The sequence below is a fragment of the Gambusia affinis genome, linkage group LG07 (assembly GCF_019740435.1).
Source record: "Gambusia affinis linkage group LG07, SWU_Gaff_1.0, whole genome shotgun sequence".
NCBI classification, from domain to species: Eukaryota; Metazoa; Chordata; class Actinopteri; order Cyprinodontiformes; family Poeciliidae; genus Gambusia; species Gambusia affinis.
Window position 1 is genome coordinate 21,354,044 of NC_057874.1, and position 18,301 is coordinate 21,372,344.

The following is an 18,301-nucleotide window of genomic DNA, read 5'->3' on the forward strand; positions in this document are numbered from 1 at the left end:
AGTTTTTACCTCCCTACACTCAGAAAAACCAAGCTTCCCACCCTCCCTACAACCATTCTTTCCATTCTTTCACGTTCTCCTCAAAGGTTTCCTAGCAGGTGCATTACTCTGAACTCAAACCAATTCTGCACCCACCCTCCCCCAAAACAAAGCCAACCTGGTTGAAGGCAAGAACAGCATTGGTAAAAAATGGTGCAGAAGGAACGACAAAGTCAACCTGAAAAAACAACAGCTGCAACAAACGTATTGTCATTTAAACATTTGTTTCATGCTGAGTGCAGCAGCAGGTCAGTTCACAGCAGGATCTGCACCTCTAGGCATCCTTAGTGGCATGGCTCTCTGTCCTCACCTACAATTCATCTCTCAATGTTTAATGACTGTGCTGATCAGTTCTGAGGGATCGTTTTGTTAGAGAAAAACGTCTAGTGCTGATGTTCTCCAACCTCATTTTTTTCTTTTGATTATTAAATTATGATAAGTAATATTAAGTGAAGATTGTGGGCAGCTCAGGGGTGTAGCAACAAGAAGTTCCAGGTTCCAGGCAACATTCCTGATGGAGAAAGGCAAAAGCAGTGTTTGGAGTCAAGATTAACCTTAGTATTACTATATGTGAAGTTTGTAACTGCCCAAAGAAAGTGGAATAGCCATTGTGGATTACCTTCAAATTCAACACCTTCACCTCAAATCAACAGCCAAATGGTTAAAACTTTGACACAACTGGACTTAATCTGACTGTGGACTGTGAACTAAGAACTCAACTTGAGAAGAAACCAACCATTTAACAAGAAATCTAACAATTTATGACAGGAAAAGTGGTCAACCATTTGCTTCAATTGCACCAGGATTTGGATGATGGCTACAACAAGCAACTTCTGAAAGGATTTTTAACAGAGTCCACAAAGTAATTTTAAACCTTTTGTTATGAAAGAAAATCTGCAATACAGTCAAACTTCTGCACCTAATTCTTGATTACAATATTTTTAAAATTGTATTTTGTATTATCATTACACCCTGCAAAATAAAACTTGCATTCCAGCTTGATGCGAGTTGTCATCTGGAGTCCTGTCATGGTGTGAAAATCCTCCTCAGAAATCACACCTGCATCAATCCAGTCACAACATGTAGTTCAGCAATTTACCTTAAAAAAAACCTCTGCAGGCGAAATGACCTGCATGGAGCTTTGTGTGTGGGCAAAAACACACAGAGCATACAAAAAACAACAAACAGCACTGTAGATTTTAATATCTTGGACACTATTAAACTAACAGCTGCTTCTATTTAATCTTTATTTTGAAACTCTACTCCAACATATGACGATTTACATAAAATTCATGAAAATAAACATACAGCAGCAGTAAAAATAGAATCCAGTAAAAAAAAAAAAATAAATAAATACATAGTTTTGGGCTGCTTTTATGAATAAAAGTAAAAAAAAAAAAAAAAAAAAACCTTCACTCCCTATAATCATATGTGTCTTAGAGTTTGTCTTTACTGGCTCTCTTTTTGTTATTTATTGGCTACCAGGAAATGAGGGCCCTCCCTGTGTAATTAATGTGCACAATTATGTAATCGAGGAGTGGTCTGCAGTTTGTTGCAAACAGCTCCAGATGTACTGCTGGCCTGTTGTTTGAGAGGAATTCAATTCTGGTGATCGCCTATGATGGGGTCACCACCAGTACCAAGCCTGAGGTCACTCCCCGCTCCCCAGACACCCGGACCCTATTTTCTTTCTCTTGTAAATCAAGCTTTAATGGTTTACAAGCCTTCCAATAACCATAATACCTTCAAAGTGAATTAGCTTGCAAAGCAGGGAGACACACAGGCAGAAATGAATCAAAGTTTGTAAATTGCTGAATAATAAGGAATTACTATGTACTCAAATTGAGAATTTATATGTTTTGATCTCCATAATCTGTACATGTCTTTTTTAAGATATAAGAAACTTTGGAGGGAAACTGGTAAATAATTAACTTTAAAAATATATTAAATGTTAAGAAATTCTAAATGTGAATGAGTAACATTTCGTAATTCAGCAAATTATCATTCCATGTTTTGTGAAAGGACTGATGAGACAAGGGAGGTTAAAGACACTACAACAGTTTTATGCTCCTGACTTGCTAAGTAATGTAGTCAAAGCCACGCATCTCACGTAGAATCAAGCTAGCTTTACAAGAGGGTGATGGATAGGGACCAGGCAGCTCCGGAAGACTCAGAAATCATTTCTAACAAGTAAAGTACAACATCAAAATATATAATTAAAATTTGAACCATTTGCTAAGCCTTCCACAAGATCGTTACATTAATCTGCTGTTATTCTTTTGAAAAGAATGGTATTGGGGGGGATCTCCGAAACAGATTTTTCGTGTAAAGTTAATGTTGCACCACTCCTCCTGTGGTTCTGTCCTGCTAGCTTAATTTTTGAAAGCTCGTAGCTCTGCTAGAAGTTATCTTCTGCATTTGTGACTTGTGAAAGGCCAAAGTCAGCTCGGAGGCAGGTCATCTCCAGGTTTGAAACCGAAATGTCTCAAACCTGGAGGTGGGGTGGTTGTTGCCTAACTCCAATGGTCATTGGGTGAAAGGCGGGGTACACCCTGGACAACAAACAATCATGCACACAGACACAAACATACCTAAGCTTAATATGGAGAAACATTTAACAGTCATGTTTTTGGACTGTTGAGGAAGTAACTAGAGATAACCTACATGTGCACTGGAGAACATACAAACGCCTTGCAGAAACAGGTCAGGATTCAAAACCTGGACCTCCTTGCTGCAAGGAGTTAATTCTAGTTCTAAAATGAAAACCGGAATCAGAGGAGATTACCATCAGGAAATACAAGTTGTGCAAAAACCAGGGATTTCTAGTGTTTACTTCCCACTAGTCTTTCTGGTTGTTCTGTTTGTATGCCTAAACTGAACAACCAGAGCACTAACTTAGTGAATCAAGAAACCAAGGAAACCACCCTCTGAGCTGGATCTTAGATCATTTGAGCCGATTCAGATGCTGCTGATGTCATCCTTTTGTAGGGAACTATAAGGAAAGTATTTCAGAAGTTGTTTACCGTAAAAGAAGGACAAAGCTTGACCAATTTAAACTGTGCGTTTGTAAAATGATCACTTTGATTTTTAATGCATCTGTGGGGTTCTTGTAATCGTGAATCACTTGAAGTTATTCTCCCTCATCTCCACATCCTGAAATCATTCTGCTGGCTACATGTGGGTCCAGATGATTCTTCTGCTGAGTAAAACAGTCAGTGCTGGCATGAAATACAGAGGAGGCAGAATTACATCTTATCTGATCCCGGTTCATGAACTGAGATGCAGATCGTTTCTGTTCTTTCTCGAGGACAAACACGCTCTCAGGGGAAATCAGTTTTTAAACATGAACCAAAGGATTATTTTGGAAAAAGAAAGCACCCATTTCCAAACCCATGAAATAATTTGTTAATAAAAACAGTTGTGCTACACTTTTTACCAGAAACCGTCCAGAGTTCCCTACATAAAACCTGCCTTCAAAGCCCCAGACGCCATGAAAAGTGCTGAAAAGTCGTGGTTGCCAAATAAGAAAGAGCCAGCCACTGGAGCTCAGTCAGTTAGGGCAGGGCCAAGCAACCAGTCCGCCAGTCAGGACGGCTAAGTTGTAAATGTGTTGCAGCAGGAAAAGCTTTGGAGCAAGGCAAGCAGTCTGGAGTCTGCAACTTTCCCCTGATCCAGCTAGTGCACCGCCCTTCTAGCAGCCCACCCAAGAAGCAGCCCATGGGCATAAATTTGAGAGGCTGACTCGCTGCGGATTTAAAACAATCTGCATCTCTCTCCCTCTAACTCCTACACTATGAAATGTTTCACTCTTTATTCCCCCCTGCACTGTCTTTTGCCCTTCTTTCCTTTCCAGCAAATTCCACTTTTAATGAGACTAGAAAGCTCTTTCTCAGAGCGTGCCAACAAAATTATTTTCCTACAGGCTTAATTAAGTTAGCAAAATATATTGAAAATGTACAGGATATGTATTTTTGTGTGTCCATCCAAGCAACAATAAAGAATTAGACTTCTGTCTACTTAAAGGAGGCCACAGAAAGCTTTGTTGAAATAAGGTTAATTACACCTATCAAAACTGAACCCCTCTGTAGTTTCTTTCTCCTTGAAATTAGATATTTCTTTGGACACAAAATGTAAGTTTTAAGGCTGCGGAGCAAAATAATTTGATTAAACATTTTTTTTTTACGCTAAAAAGAATAAACACCCAGCTTCAGTTTGCACAATTACAAAACTGCCAAAGCTCTGAATCACCTTTGCTCACTGCATGCTTCAGTGTGTTCTAGCCTGACTGTTTAGATACAGATAAGCCTTTTTAAAGGTTTTTTTTCTTTTGCTCAGTTTCTGCCTCATCGACACGTTTCTTGTAAATCAAAATGAAGCTACAGAAATTTTTGCTCTTCAGCTGGAACATCATGTCTGAGGTGTTGTCGTAGACATGAGGCTGTTTGACGATGAGAGCGGTTACCTTTGACCCACAACAGATTCCTTTTGGCGTATCAGTGACGACTCGGGCCTGCATTTGGCTCGCAGCAGTCGTAAGTCATATATGCGCGTGTCACTGTGCTGTGAATGTATACTGACTTCCTGTTATGGCATCTGATCTGGTTAACATGGCAACGACCTAGCCGCTGTAGCTTGTCACAACTATCACTGAAAAGGGAATAGAAACAGAACCACTTAGTCTAACAGAAAAGACAGGAATGGGAAAATTTTGAAAAAAAGAGAAAAAGGACAATTTATTTATTCTGAAGTGAGACATTTGGAAGAGACTAAACAAAAAGAAATAGGAAGAATTATTTTCTTTGTGGTTCTTGAGCATTGGCTACAGCACTAATGTGGTTAAAGCTATCCAGAGCATTACAAGGTCAATTTCTAGTTATAAAGAAACACCCAAGTTTTCGAAACATAAAAAAATAAATAAATAAATTTATTTGTATGCTTGAAACTTTTTGTAATGGCAAAGAAGAGAGTTTCCTCCAATAGTGATTATGCTGGATTAAAACTCTTAGATCAATTACAGACTCAGAAAAACGGGGCAGCCAGAGGTTGGGGGGGGTCGGGTTCAGGTTGATCAACCTGTTGATCAATTGCTGGTGTGAGATGTTTGATATTGAAACTGAGGAGATTGAAGCGATAATGCAGTTTCATGATTCTGGTGAGTGGTGGAGAACCACGGAGAGGTAAGTAGGTCTTCAGAGGATGTGGTTGGCAGGGAGAAGGTGGGCAGTGCAGCTGGTAACTGTGATTCTCCTACTGTTCCAGAGCAGAACAGTAGAAGAACAAGTGGAGGTCTGAGGGTGGACAGGCAAGTGATTGTTCAACACAGCTTGCAGGAAAGTTTCCTCAGGAGGGCAGTCAGCAGCGAGACTGGCGTAGGGAAAGGCTGTGAGCAAGTACTGAGTATCCAGAGGTCACTGGACCCACAGTTTGAGTTAACCATCTGGCATCTACCTCAGGAAGCCGCTCCTCTTTTAAACTCCTCCTGATTATGCCTGATGAGGATCAGCTGGAAGCCACACCTGCCAGTCGCACCCTGTGGAGGAGGAAGGTACAAGAAGCACCACACAAACACAAACTGTCTTGTACACAATCCCTGAAGACGTGATCGAACGAAACGAAGTGTAACGTTCCTCCTTCATCACCTGCTGCTCAAGGTGTCAATCAGCTGGCATGGATGCATTTTTGCTTTTAAATAAAAGCAGGAAGATAAAAATATATTCACAGCAAATCTAAAACTTGCATAACCCCTGTTAAAAAGCTGTGCTTTTTTGATGTATGACGAAAACTTTTACACCTTTACAGTGACACATACAATATCCAAATAAAAATAAATCTGTGAAAGGAAAAATATTTTAAAAGTTAAAAACCTCTGTAACATGTTTATTCAAGTGTGTACATCCTTAAAGTAATATTTTATTGAGATAATAGAGTATGTAAAGTTCACACTAGCCATCCCTTATATGTGGTGAATCTGAAATGACGTTAAGTCTTTCTGAAAGATTAACTCGATATTTACAGAGAGAAAATAACCTTATCAAAAGGACGGTTGTTGCTGTCAACTCAGCTAGATAATCTTTGTATTAATGTGCAATATTATTTTGGTAGAGACTGCTGGTTAGCTGATTGTTAGTTTGGTGGGATAACTTCGAAACTTTGAAGAGAGCTAAAAAAGCAGAGGAATGTACAACATTTTCATAAACTACTGCCTGACCCAAAATCCCAAAGTTTTCTCAGTTTTACCAGACTAGGAGCAGATAGACAAGTCCACAACTCATTGAAGCTGAAGTTGTTCGACTGGGAAAACAGCAACAGGTTTAAAATGGTCTCATGCAAAAGTGTAAACATTTAGCAGCTGCATTTGTTGTTTCCCATTGTTTTTAACAATGAGCTGTTTTAAAAGGTTAAAATCAGCTAAATAGGTGACCCTAAAACTGCCTGCTGGCCTTCCACCATTTTGGTGATTTCTAGACTTTTCTATAAAAATTATACATCTTTTTACTATCCAAAACAGACTTATTGCTAATGACAACCTTTAAATTATCAATGTTGTTAACCTGTAATGCATAGGTTTAAAGGCATTCCTTACATCAACAGAGCTGCTGTTTTAATGGGGACGTATTCTGCAAATTTATATAATGTTATACTGTTATTCCCTCATCAAACACATACATGGTGTGTTGCTTTGACTCATTCATGTATGTTTGAGTAATCCTTGAATCTCATGTGGCAGCCATTCAAGGGTTCCTAAACAACTGCTCATACAATGTGCTGCCAATTTACCCAAAGCTAAGCCTAGGAGTCTTAGTCCCCAAACTGAGTTCCCACCCCTCCCATGTGCCTTCCTGTCTCAGCTCCTCCAGACTAGCAGCAGCAATTAGCAAACACCTGATGGAACTGCGTATGTGCTGTGTTTATCTTACAAACTACAATGCCCCTAATAATGGTTGTAAACAGCACCAATAGACAGCATGAAGAAGCATTGCTGTGATGATGTGCTGGGAAGAGTAGAAGGTTCTTAAAGAAACAGATGCCAATATCTTCAAGATCCTGAACATTTCTTTATTCCAAATATCCAACTATACTTATGAACTAAAAAAAAACAAAACAAGAAAATGCTAAATGTAGAAGCTTGCAGCACACGAGAGTGTGTTTAATGTGGAAATGCATGTTTCTCAAAAACATATGGCCAGCCAACATTCTTAGGAAGTTATCTCATCTCAGATAACAGAGTTGTTGTCCAGAAGAGTCATCATAAACACACGCAACATGAATATCCCGCTGCACTTTCTCCTCAGTCCCTCCATTTCTGAATGATAAAATTACAGTATCCATGATGCAGTTAAGGAACTCTATCATTACCTTACTTGTTATAAAACAAAAGGTATAAATGTTTGGAAAATAAATATGATGCAAAACCCGTGATGATCTTTATCATGTCGTATTGTCTCTCCTTCTCTAAAACAGCAAAAGGGAAACACAGACGTGTCATTTTTTTCCTTCTAATTGATGAATACTACAGTCAGACGTCAGACTGAAGCCACACCTGCTTGTTGTAACTTTACTAATTATGTCAGCACCTAAAAGCATTGTGGCTATGGCAACGTAGTGAAATAATAAACACCGCCTCTTCTTCACTTTCTGCCTGCAGACAGTAAAGCACAAAATGAGTCATCAGCAGTCGAGAACACACACATTGAAACACAAAGACAACCCAAAAAAAACAAAACACACACACACACACACACACACATATGCAAGCAAGTTAGAGTAAAAAATAGTCTGAATGAACCTGCAGGAACAACATAAGAAATACTACAAGACCAGGCTGTTTCTGCTTCTTCCAGTCAGAGCCACAAACTGAGTGGATTTAATGGCGAGTAATGAGCATCAGCGTGGGCTGTTTGTGCACACAAAAACAACCCAGCATTTTCACCTGGATGCTATTAGCTGTCGTTTGATTTCTAATATCAACCACATGAGGTGATAGTTAGGCTTACTTGTGCACAAACCCACACACGCACACCGACACATGAAGGCAAAGAAACCCACCGCCCCAATTCAAAGCAGAGGCACGGAACGACCGGGAAAAGCGTCAGCTCCTCCTCTTACTGTCGGCAGAAAATCTACACCACAGGCACGCATATACAGCGCTGCAGGCAGTAAATTTGAAGTTTTTCATCCATACTACCTGGCAAAAGTATTCACATCACTTAATATTCTTCAGATTTTCCCACATCACAGACACAGCCCTCACTGTGTTTTACAGGAACTTTATGTGACACACAACACAAAGCTCAGAATCTGAACAAAGGAAACAGAAGGAAAAGGATATATGGTTTTTAATAAATCAATATCTGAAAAGTGTGGCATGGATTTATATTCAGCCTCCTTCAATCAATACTACAGAAAACCTTTTTGCTGTAATTACAGCTACAGGATATATGAAGTTTGCCTACCAGCTTTACACATGAAACTTAAGTGTTTGCTTGTTTTTCTGAGCAAAATTGCCCAAACTCATTCGAATTGGACAAAGCACCACTTTTCAAGCTTTGCTACATATTCTCAGTTGAAGTCTGAACTTTGACTGGGCTATTCAAACTCATAGATGTGGTTGAAGAAATAAGCACATCTTGGCTGGATGTTTAGAATCACCTTGAATTTTCCTATCAGTTCTGACACACTTCCCTATCACTATTGAAGAAGGACATTCACAGAGCAAGATGCTGCCACTACCATATCTCACTGTCCTCATATTACTTTCGCCTTGAACACAACGTCTTCCCACCAAGAAACATGGTGCTGTTGGGTTTTTTATTAGACACGTAGCATCTTGGAAGTAGGCTCCAACTGGCCGTCTCATCTTGGCCACGTCTTTGTGGGTTTGTAGTTTTGCCATACTCTTTCCATTTCCCAATTTTTGGATTAAACAGAGATCTGTGGGATGTTCAAAGCTTGGGAAATAGTTTTTTATCCTAATTTTGTTTGAAATTTCTCCACAGCCTTATGCCTGACTTGTGCTTTGTTTCCTAGTCTTCATTGTGATGTTCTTTGAGATTGTCATTTTGCTTCTCACTAGTATATTTCAAGACTAGTAAACCCCCCCAAAAAACACATTTGTTTTTAATGAGACAAGATATGAAGACATTGAAGCGATATGCGGTACACCTCAATACTTCCTCACCAGAATATTTTGTTTCAGGAGAAAACATCTGATGAGTCTCAAGAAGATTAAGACATGTGTGATCCTAGAATTTGTTTGGCACTGCTACCAGCAGTTACCTTCAGCACTGAATTGATTTCATAAAAGTCTTTTTTCATCAAAAACAAAACAAGAAGAATAAAAACCTCCACTGGACTAATTGCATCAAACCCAGCTGACCTCTGTCTCGTTTTTCTATCGCTTTGAACTGATCGGCTGTGAAGATCATTCATCTAATCCCGTCCGCTGTGTTTTGTCCGATACACCCTCTAATGGGTGGGAAATCTCAGAGTGACCACGGACAATGATTTTCTGAATATTTCCCATGGTTGCAACATTTCCCCTCACTATTATGTGTGCCCTTTGACTAATGCGATTCAAGCTTGCTAAGTGTTTAATGCTTTTGCCCTCTGGTGTCAGCTCTTTACATAGTAGCTCCCCTCCTCAATGCTCTGTCTCACTCTAGCATCATTTAGTTTTTTTTGCTGTACAAATCTCTGTGAAATCAACAACTAATTCTTGCGCTTTCAGATGGGCTGGGAAGCAAGTTTTGCCTCCAAAATAGTTTCTTTACTCTCAGCCAAAAATGGACATGAAGTAAACTGTAGATGTGCAGCAGATCAGAAACAACGCAAACTCAAATCTGATGAGGCAACAATCATCTCTGAATGCCTTTCCTCTGATATGTTCATGTGCCTGGAAGTGGTAAAGAGGACAATGAGGAGATAGAAGAAAAAGGAGCGAGTTCTGTGTCCTTTGGAGCGTCCAGGGCCGAAGCTGATCGTCCGTGCGGTTTGAGCCAGGCCCGGCTCAGACAGACAGACAGCTGCTATTAAACCCTGATTGTTTCAGGTTCACAGGGTGTGAAAGGGTCTGATTGAAGGGCTGTGATCCCAGTGAGGGTGGTCCTTCTCCCCCTTACCTCCCCTCTCTCTCTTTCTCTCTCTCTCTCTCTGTGTGCGGAAGGTGGGAGAAGGACCGTGTGGGGAAAAGGGGGGTGACGGGTTGCAGGCGTCACGTGACGAGTTTCTTGCTGTGCGGACTAAAATGGAATCTTGACAAAAACACACCACTTGTTGCTGCCTGCTTCTTGTTACACCTGTGTCACATAATCAGGGGCCAAACCCTCTGCCCCCACTGCCTACCCAAAACTCCTCACAAAAGTGACTTTATCATGATTAATACCAGAGAGAGCTTTGCCCAAAGTTTTACTCATTTTTACTACATAGATGCAAATTCATCCAAATAAAAATTGTACGAGGTCAAAGAAAAACCCAGAAGTCCCCCGATACGACTGTGGTAAATCACTTCTGACCTGACCTGTGACTGCAAATTTGAGGTCAGCTGCTTCCTGCACAGTGTATTTGTTTAAGGCCATCCCCATTAAGGAGCCTTTCGAGCTCAGTACACTTGATAAAGACCAGAGAGGGTGAGGAAGCTCCCCTGCAGAGCTTTTCTCATGTGGCCAAAGGACAAGTGCAGTCTCATCCATCGAATGCTCCCCCATGTAAACCTCTAAAGGAGTGATTGGTCATGATGGAAAATGACCCTGAGCTTTTTATTCAGCTTCTTTCAGCATAAAAACCTGGTAACAGTAGCTAATTCCACCTTGTCCAGTTACAAAGCAGTTAAATAATTTAATATCTCATAAATCCTTCCAAGAATCTTTCTCTTAATGCAGTCTACAAAGGTATATGTGTGAGTGGGGAAATTTCAGACTGTGTGCTCAGCACTTCTCACTGTCACTTTGGAAATAAATGTTTGGCCTCCCCATTGAGGCTGATGTTGACGCTCTTCAGTGTATGGCCACTATTAGCAGTGGCCTAATCTTCCCACATTAGCAACTACAGTCCACTCTTACACAGATAATTAGATTAGAATCCATCATCTATCCCAGATTAAATATGTATGATATCAGGGTTCAATTCATAAGAAGCACCAAAAGTGTTGTGAATTACAAGAAACAGCTGTTCTCGGGTGGCCCTGCTACTGTCCTCGGGCAAACCTGCAGACCCCCACCCCAAAGGAAGCAGTTTTAGGGGGGTCTGCAATTGAGCCAGGAAATTCAACAAAACGTCAGCTTATCCTCTCATGTCTAAACAGAAAACAATTTCAATATCTTCCCAGGTCTCTTTTAAACCCAAAGTAAAATATACTCTGCCCCAAGAAACCACCAGACACACAAAAACCGAGCACAATATCTTATCAGTTAAATGGAAGATGTAAAACAAAACGTCACATAAATAAAGACGTGAAAAAACTTACTGTAACACACAGTTTAAAGTTTTCATCTGATTTTAAAAGATCCAGACTACAATGGTGATTATAAGGCTGCGCAAAAAGTTACTTTCAAACCAAGAACAAGCGTAATCTAGTCAATTAATAATCGACTGTAATTTAAAGAGCGACAATAAATCATCAGCTCTGCTTACCTCAGGGTAGAGGAGAAATATTCAGCATGAAACTCCCTGACTGGAGTCCTTGGAAGAGGTCAGAGGATCCAGGGACTGAGAAAGTTTCCAGTAAAGCCTCCCGTCTCTTTCTCTCTCTCTCTCTTTCCCCTTTCTTTCTCTCTTTCTTTCTCTCTCTCAACTTTTCTGGCAAAACAGGCGGATGGAGATGAGTGAAATCTTCACAGAAACCGACACATTGTTCCTTCTTCAGCAGGGATCTTGCATACTTTCGAATTCTTCAAAGTGTCTTTAGGCAGACGTTGACAAAACTGCACCCCATGTTCGGCTCTGGAGTCCCGCAAAGCGCCTTGGAGTTGGCTGCACAGCCAATGCGGGAATGCGCACCCCCTTCTCCCTCTCTCTTTCCCCCTCCTTCCCTGTCCTCCCTCCCTTTCTCCACAGCCTGTGGACCACCCCGAAACAGGAAGTTCACTTTTTGTTTTTCTTAAAAAAAGAAAGAGAAAAAAAAGAACCACACTGCCTCGGTTTTCTCCTCAAACTTAACATGCAGTCCAGAAACACAACCAAACTGATGGTCGGTCAGTTTTCCCCCCTATTCTCAGTAAATAAAAGAACATTCCTTTAAGTAATACAATCAGCTATATAAAGGCATTGCAGCCTCCAAGTGTTTATCAAATGCTTGTACGTACACGGCTGCGTCTATATTAAGTAGGTTCTTATCTAGTAATTGTGAAAACCTATCTATAAATGTTTGTGTTTACTTTAACAGTGTAACTTCATAGCAGCCCATCGGACAGCGTGTGTGGCTGCCTGGCTGGCTTCTTGTGGGGATGCTGCAGATTGCTGAGCCTCAACCAGTCAAATCCACCACAAAACCTGGACTGGAATCCAATCCGCTGCCCTGGAGCCGGACCAGCGCCGACGCGACCACAAAGTTATTGGGTTATTAAAGAAGAAAGCCGTGCGCCGACACGTAACGTAAAACCAGACATTATCGTTTGAGGAAGTGTGCATGAACACAGACATTTAATTAACATATAAGAGTAATAAAAGAAAAGTTGTAATTATTTTTTTAATATTTTTATAATTATGTAGCTAGATATTTTTGAAACGTTTATTTATTTGTTTGTTTATTTATTTATTTATTTATTTATTTATTTATTTATTTATTTATTTATTTATTTATTTACACAGAGAATAACAATGTTTCAGAAAAAGAGGACCACAGTAAATATAAAAGACAAAAAATACATACATTTTACTTTGCTTTTTCTTTATTTTTTTCATCTTAATTGGTATAATGTAATTAATTGGTAATTGGTATAATGTAGCTAATGAATTTATTCTGTCTAGATGTTTGTTCATATATGTGTGTATGCTGATGATTACTAAATTATTTGAATTTCAACAAGGACAAAAACAGCAACACTGCACTTGAGAATTAAATAACAAATTTAAACATTTAATAATGTAAGCATATTAAACAACATGTACATGGATGTACACAGTTTCAATGTGATATTGAAACAGGCAAGACAGTTATTTATCTAAGACATTGAAACAGTGTATTTTATTTAGGATTTTGCTAATCTGGTAATCCTGGCATATAAATATATATGTTAACCACCATGTCAAATACTGGTATAATACAAAAACTAATAACTACACACCACAAAAAGCATGCAGAGAAAAAGACTGGAGGGAGGCTGAAGTGTTACTATGTCAGTTTGTGAAGAGTGTTTATGACTTCGTTGACTTCTTATAGTATTTTTTGTGTTTGATTTAGTTGCATAATAACCCATAAAACAATAATGTGCTTTTTACAGTGCTTGTTCTTAAATACATCTATAAAGATTTAACAGCACTAACAAAAAAAAATTGAATGTGTTGAGTGTTTTGTATTCAAATGTCTTGCAGAATCCAAACTCATCACCACAGGACCAAGAGTGTTTATTAGCTGCACATCAGTGAATAACTACATTCATAAGGCGGTTTCAAAGCAGCCGGGAAAGCTGAGTCAAAGCCTGAACAGTTGGTGACCCGAGCCAAGGCTGGAGTCCATTCACAGCATACGGCCAGTGGTTAAATAAGATTTTGTCAATGAGAGTTGTGGTGGGCTTTGAGCCCAATATAGCTGCAGCAGCCAAGCAGGGAAGCCTTGGCTGTAAACCCTCCCACAGATGCTGCAACCATATGTTTCATCTGACAGAGGGGAGAATCTCACACCAGCTTCACTTCAGATTATCAATGAGTGGGATTAAAGGTGAGGAGAGTTTATCGTAGTTGTCGTTAAGAACTTTTTTTTTTTTGGTCCTTCTGAAACTGGAAAGCATAATTTAGCTAAATATAGGAAAATTTATTTGTACTTCAGATTTCTTCATTGAGAAGATTTGAACCAGACGGTTTCAGTGCAAAGTTGATGAAGATGACAGCATGCATACACATTTTTCAATTAAACAATGAATATTTAGCAAGTAGTTCATCCACTCACTATTCAAACTTTGGTATGCTAAACTATTAAATCTAGATATTATTCAGCATCATGAAAAATGCTCATAGTAGAATATTTAATATTCTATGTTCTTATGTATGCAGCAATGTACAGACAATATTGTACTTATACAATATTGTATACATACATAATTTTGTGAGCTAATGTTTGCAGTTTTCTTAACAGCAAACATTAAGAAAACATTAGCTATTTTCTTAATTTAGCAAAGGGAGAAAAGGTGAATGGTGCAAAAATAAAAAGTTACAGATGTCCACCTCCAAAGCCTGTAGAAGGCTTAACACACCAAACAGATTACCAACAAGGTAAGCCAAAGAAAAAGCTTTTAGTCGTACTGTTAGGGTCAAGAAAGGACTGAAAGCTGCAGACAGGATGAAGTCTCACTGAGGCTCAACCAGTCAAATCCACTCCCTTTCTCCACAGCTAAATTCCTAAAACTGGTTTTGCACAGTGTTATCACACAGTCTTCCAGTGCTTTTTATGCACAAAAATGTCTTAAATATGTGGAATAACAGAAAGTTTATTATAAGATTATATGCACACCATACAGCAACAAAAACATTTGAAACCTTATCTAATATCCACTAAATGGAAAGAAAGTGAAGCCCCTTTCCTCATGGTGATGAATCCAAGGTTACGGGAGGCTATGGAGGATCATACATGTTAGCCAAGTGAGTAGAAGAGAAAGCAGCTGTCACCAAGGCTCGTGACATCTGGACACCATTCCCCAGTGCTGCAAAATCCAGCAAATCTTTTACAGGATTTGTTTTTCCATTGCAGATGGTCCTCTGCACATGTTTTCCTCCCATTGGCTCGGGGTCCCAGCTGGCAGTGCTGCAGCCATGTAGGTACCACATATAAAGGTTTGCTCTGTCTGCAGCAAGCCTCTGCACACTGAAGGGAGGCAACTGGAGTTAAAGACAACAATATAAGCAGTGGCTGGACATCTCCATGAGCGCTTTAAACATTTTGTAACAATCAGGTGCAAAGGTAAGCGCTGCACAGAGATTTTATTTCTAATTAAAATATACATTTATTGCAGTGTCTGAAAAAATTTTATTTATGCTGCATGCACAACACATCATAATCTACCTTTCTGTTGTAATGTTTACTTCTTTCTTTCTTTATTTCCTCCTTTCTTTCTTTCATCAAGTTCCAATGTTTACTATAAACACTGTGATTGCACGGTGCTGTAAGTGTTAACAGTTTTGTTGTTAAATTTAGAAAAGATTTAAATGAATTATGTCCTTTTTGTGAAGAAGTAGAAACTATTTTTCACATGTTTCTTAAGTGTAAATGACTTTCACCATTGTTTTTCTTGTTAGAAGATGTTTTTTAAAAATGTGGTGTTTATTGGTCTGAAGTAGCTTTTATATTTGGTGCAGGTTATACAAAAAAGGAATCGAGTAAGTGGAATTTGTTAAATTTTCTTATTGGACAGGCAAACTTTTCCATTTATATTAGTAGAAAAAATTAATTAAATGGTGTTTTGGGGGGAAAAGTCGACAGGATGTTTATTCTGATGGTAAAACATAGAGTAAAAGCAGAATTTATGTTCTTTTCAATGATTAATAACTTAATTGAATTTTTATCTTTGTGATGTTTTAATAATGTCATGTTCTGTGGTTGATAGAAAGCTAGTTTTTAATTCCATGTTTGCATGAAAGATGGACTAATTTCTGTCAAAATCTATTTTTATTGAGAAATAAATGTGTTGTTAAAATCAAAAATCATTCTTTCTTTCTTTCTTTCTTTCTTTCTTTCCTTGTTTCTTTATTCTTTCATTCTTTCTTCCTTTCTCTCTTTCTTTCTTTCTTTCTTTCTTTTGTGCGCTCTTAATTATTTTTTGTTGTTGTCATGTAACAAATAAAAATATTTAGTAATCAAAAGTTAAAAAGTACACATATATCATTTTAAGTACAGAACATACAGTTTCTCTAGGTGATAAATTATTGTTGATCTTATGGAATTATGCATCATTTGCCAAGAAATAATTGGTGTTAATTGGTTTGAGAAAATAATTAGTTGACATCAAATTTATACCTTTTCACATAGATGTGTAGATATAAAGTAGAGTTTGAACAATATGATAGGTTTAAAACAGGAAGCTTTTTTTTTCCTTTGCCCCATCTGACATTAAACAGTAAAAACTGTTTAAGGGTGATGGACACTAGAGGGCAGCATTTTACAAGCAGACAGATGAAACGCTCATAAATAACATCAGATGCACATAGAATGGCAGGATTTTGTGATGTAAAAAAAAGTCTAAACCTTCAACATTATGTCAGTTTCAACTGAAAAATAAACAAACATGCTTGAAAGATATAAAATAAATCTAATTGCATAAGTGAGTATATAATACTCTGTTCTATTCATCTTTTGATTTATCCAATTTTGCTCTAGCATTTTTGGGTAGATACCTCACATTAATTTATAGCAAACAGTTGACTTGTCTTTTTAAGATTTTTTCTGTCAGATGTTTTTTTTTTGTTCGTTTTTTTGAATGTGTGAACTAGGAAGAAAAATTTATTCTTTTTAAAAGCTTATTTCAAAGAAGACTTTGAGCCCTAACTCAAATATTCAAACTTAAAGTTTTGGGTTACAGTTTTGCCATAAAAATGACAACATAGAGTATCACCTAAAAAGCACCATATCAGTACAAAACTTGGTGGATCCTTGTAGGATCCTGAATTGAGGTTGTGTTTCCTGAATGGATGGGCCAGGATATGTTGCAAAGTGAATGGAATTAGGAAGAGATCCAAATACCAATGATTTCTGACTTACAGTCAGGTAGCAAGTTGAAGACAAAGTGGGATTCCCTTTTTCAGTACCATAGTGAGTTCAACGCACCTCTCAAAGAAGCAATAGAAGTTATTCAGTAAGAGGAAATCAAATGTTTACAACTGAGATGGAAGAATGCTGTTCATTTTTATTTTTTTTATTTTTTTTTTTTCTTCTATTGCTGAAGCACCAGAGGTGCTCCACAGAATAAGTGTGGAGAATAAGCAATATCATTATTCTATATTTTTTGGAGTTTTCTCCAAATAGATGTGTTTATTTTCTGTTGAAAATAGAGATTCAATTTTACAGGATATAGATCACCTTAACCCTTTAACTGTCACCCCAAATACTGTCACATGCAGGTCAATGGGTCAATCAGGGCACCGGCAGTTAAAAGGTTAAATATGAGTAAAGGTTAGTATTTTTGTTTGGTATTGTTTTGTCATTTTTTAAACTCCAAAAACCTGGCACTACAATGGGAGGACATTTAATTTTGAAAGAATTTGGTTGTATGATATATACATGATAAGTATATGTGGTCTTTCTTAGTCTATCATATTCTTTATAAATTTCTAGTATTTATATTTATAAGGTTTTCTTCAAGCAGACAAAATCTGTAAAATGCCCCTGCTGTGGAATAGTTAAAATTTATATCAAACCTTTTACCTCTCATTTGTGTCTCTTTATGATTTCTTTGTGTTTGTTGCAGAAGTTCTATCATCACCAGCAGACATTGTCATGAAACAGAAGGAGATAGACTGAAGCACTATCTTCAGATCAGGAAAGTATGCAATCAAGCATTGCTTTGCAAGTTTATAATTTCTAAAAACTTGACCTAAAGGTTTATGTGAAAAAAGATCAGCCCTACTAAAAGATATCTCAACACTCCTCTAGGGGGCAGCACATTCGTTTGCAGTTCTGCTTCACAGCTAGAAGGTTTAAACCTGAAGGTGGGTGGAGCCTTTCAGTTCAAGGTTTGTAAACTCTTCCTTGTTTTTTTTCCCTGCTTGTTTCTTTCAACCCCCACAAGTTTTTGTTTTATGTATTTGGTTCATTGTCACTAATCCACATAATCAGGTACAGTTTTTATATCATTTTATGTTCTCTATAATGCAGCTTAGAAATGCTGAAACATTGTGAAACATTCTACCTTGGTAAATATATATGTAACCTTGTCCAGCATACTCCTGATTTCCTTCAGCAAGTCCCCAAGCTTACATCTGTAAGGTGTTACATTACACACATTAGATCCTGACATTCATTGCCCTGATTGGATGGATTCTGTTAAGTTGCCTCTGACAGAATTAGGTCCCCATCGGAAATTGAGTGGGGTAAGACCGGTTCAGATGGAGGTAAAGCAAG

At 38.2% G+C, this 18,301-nt stretch overlaps 1 protein-coding gene across 5 annotated transcripts in view; it reads right to left on the minus strand.

The window, feature by feature from the left end:
- The window catches only part of gli1 (GLI family zinc finger 1), a 53,608-nt gene extending 41,552 nt beyond the window's left edge, over positions 1-12,056 (minus strand). For 4 of the 5 annotated variants that reach the window (XM_044122554.1, XM_044122553.1, XM_044122552.1 and 1 more), the window contains exon 1: positions 11,668-12,022. The gene's annotated coding sequence lies outside the window, so the exon portion shown is untranslated. Of the gene's footprint in view, positions 1-5,487; positions 5,570-11,667 lie in introns of all 5 variants that reach the window. The other variant, XM_044122551.1, reaches the window with a different exon arrangement.
- Positions 12,057-18,301: the final 6,245 nt, after the last annotated feature.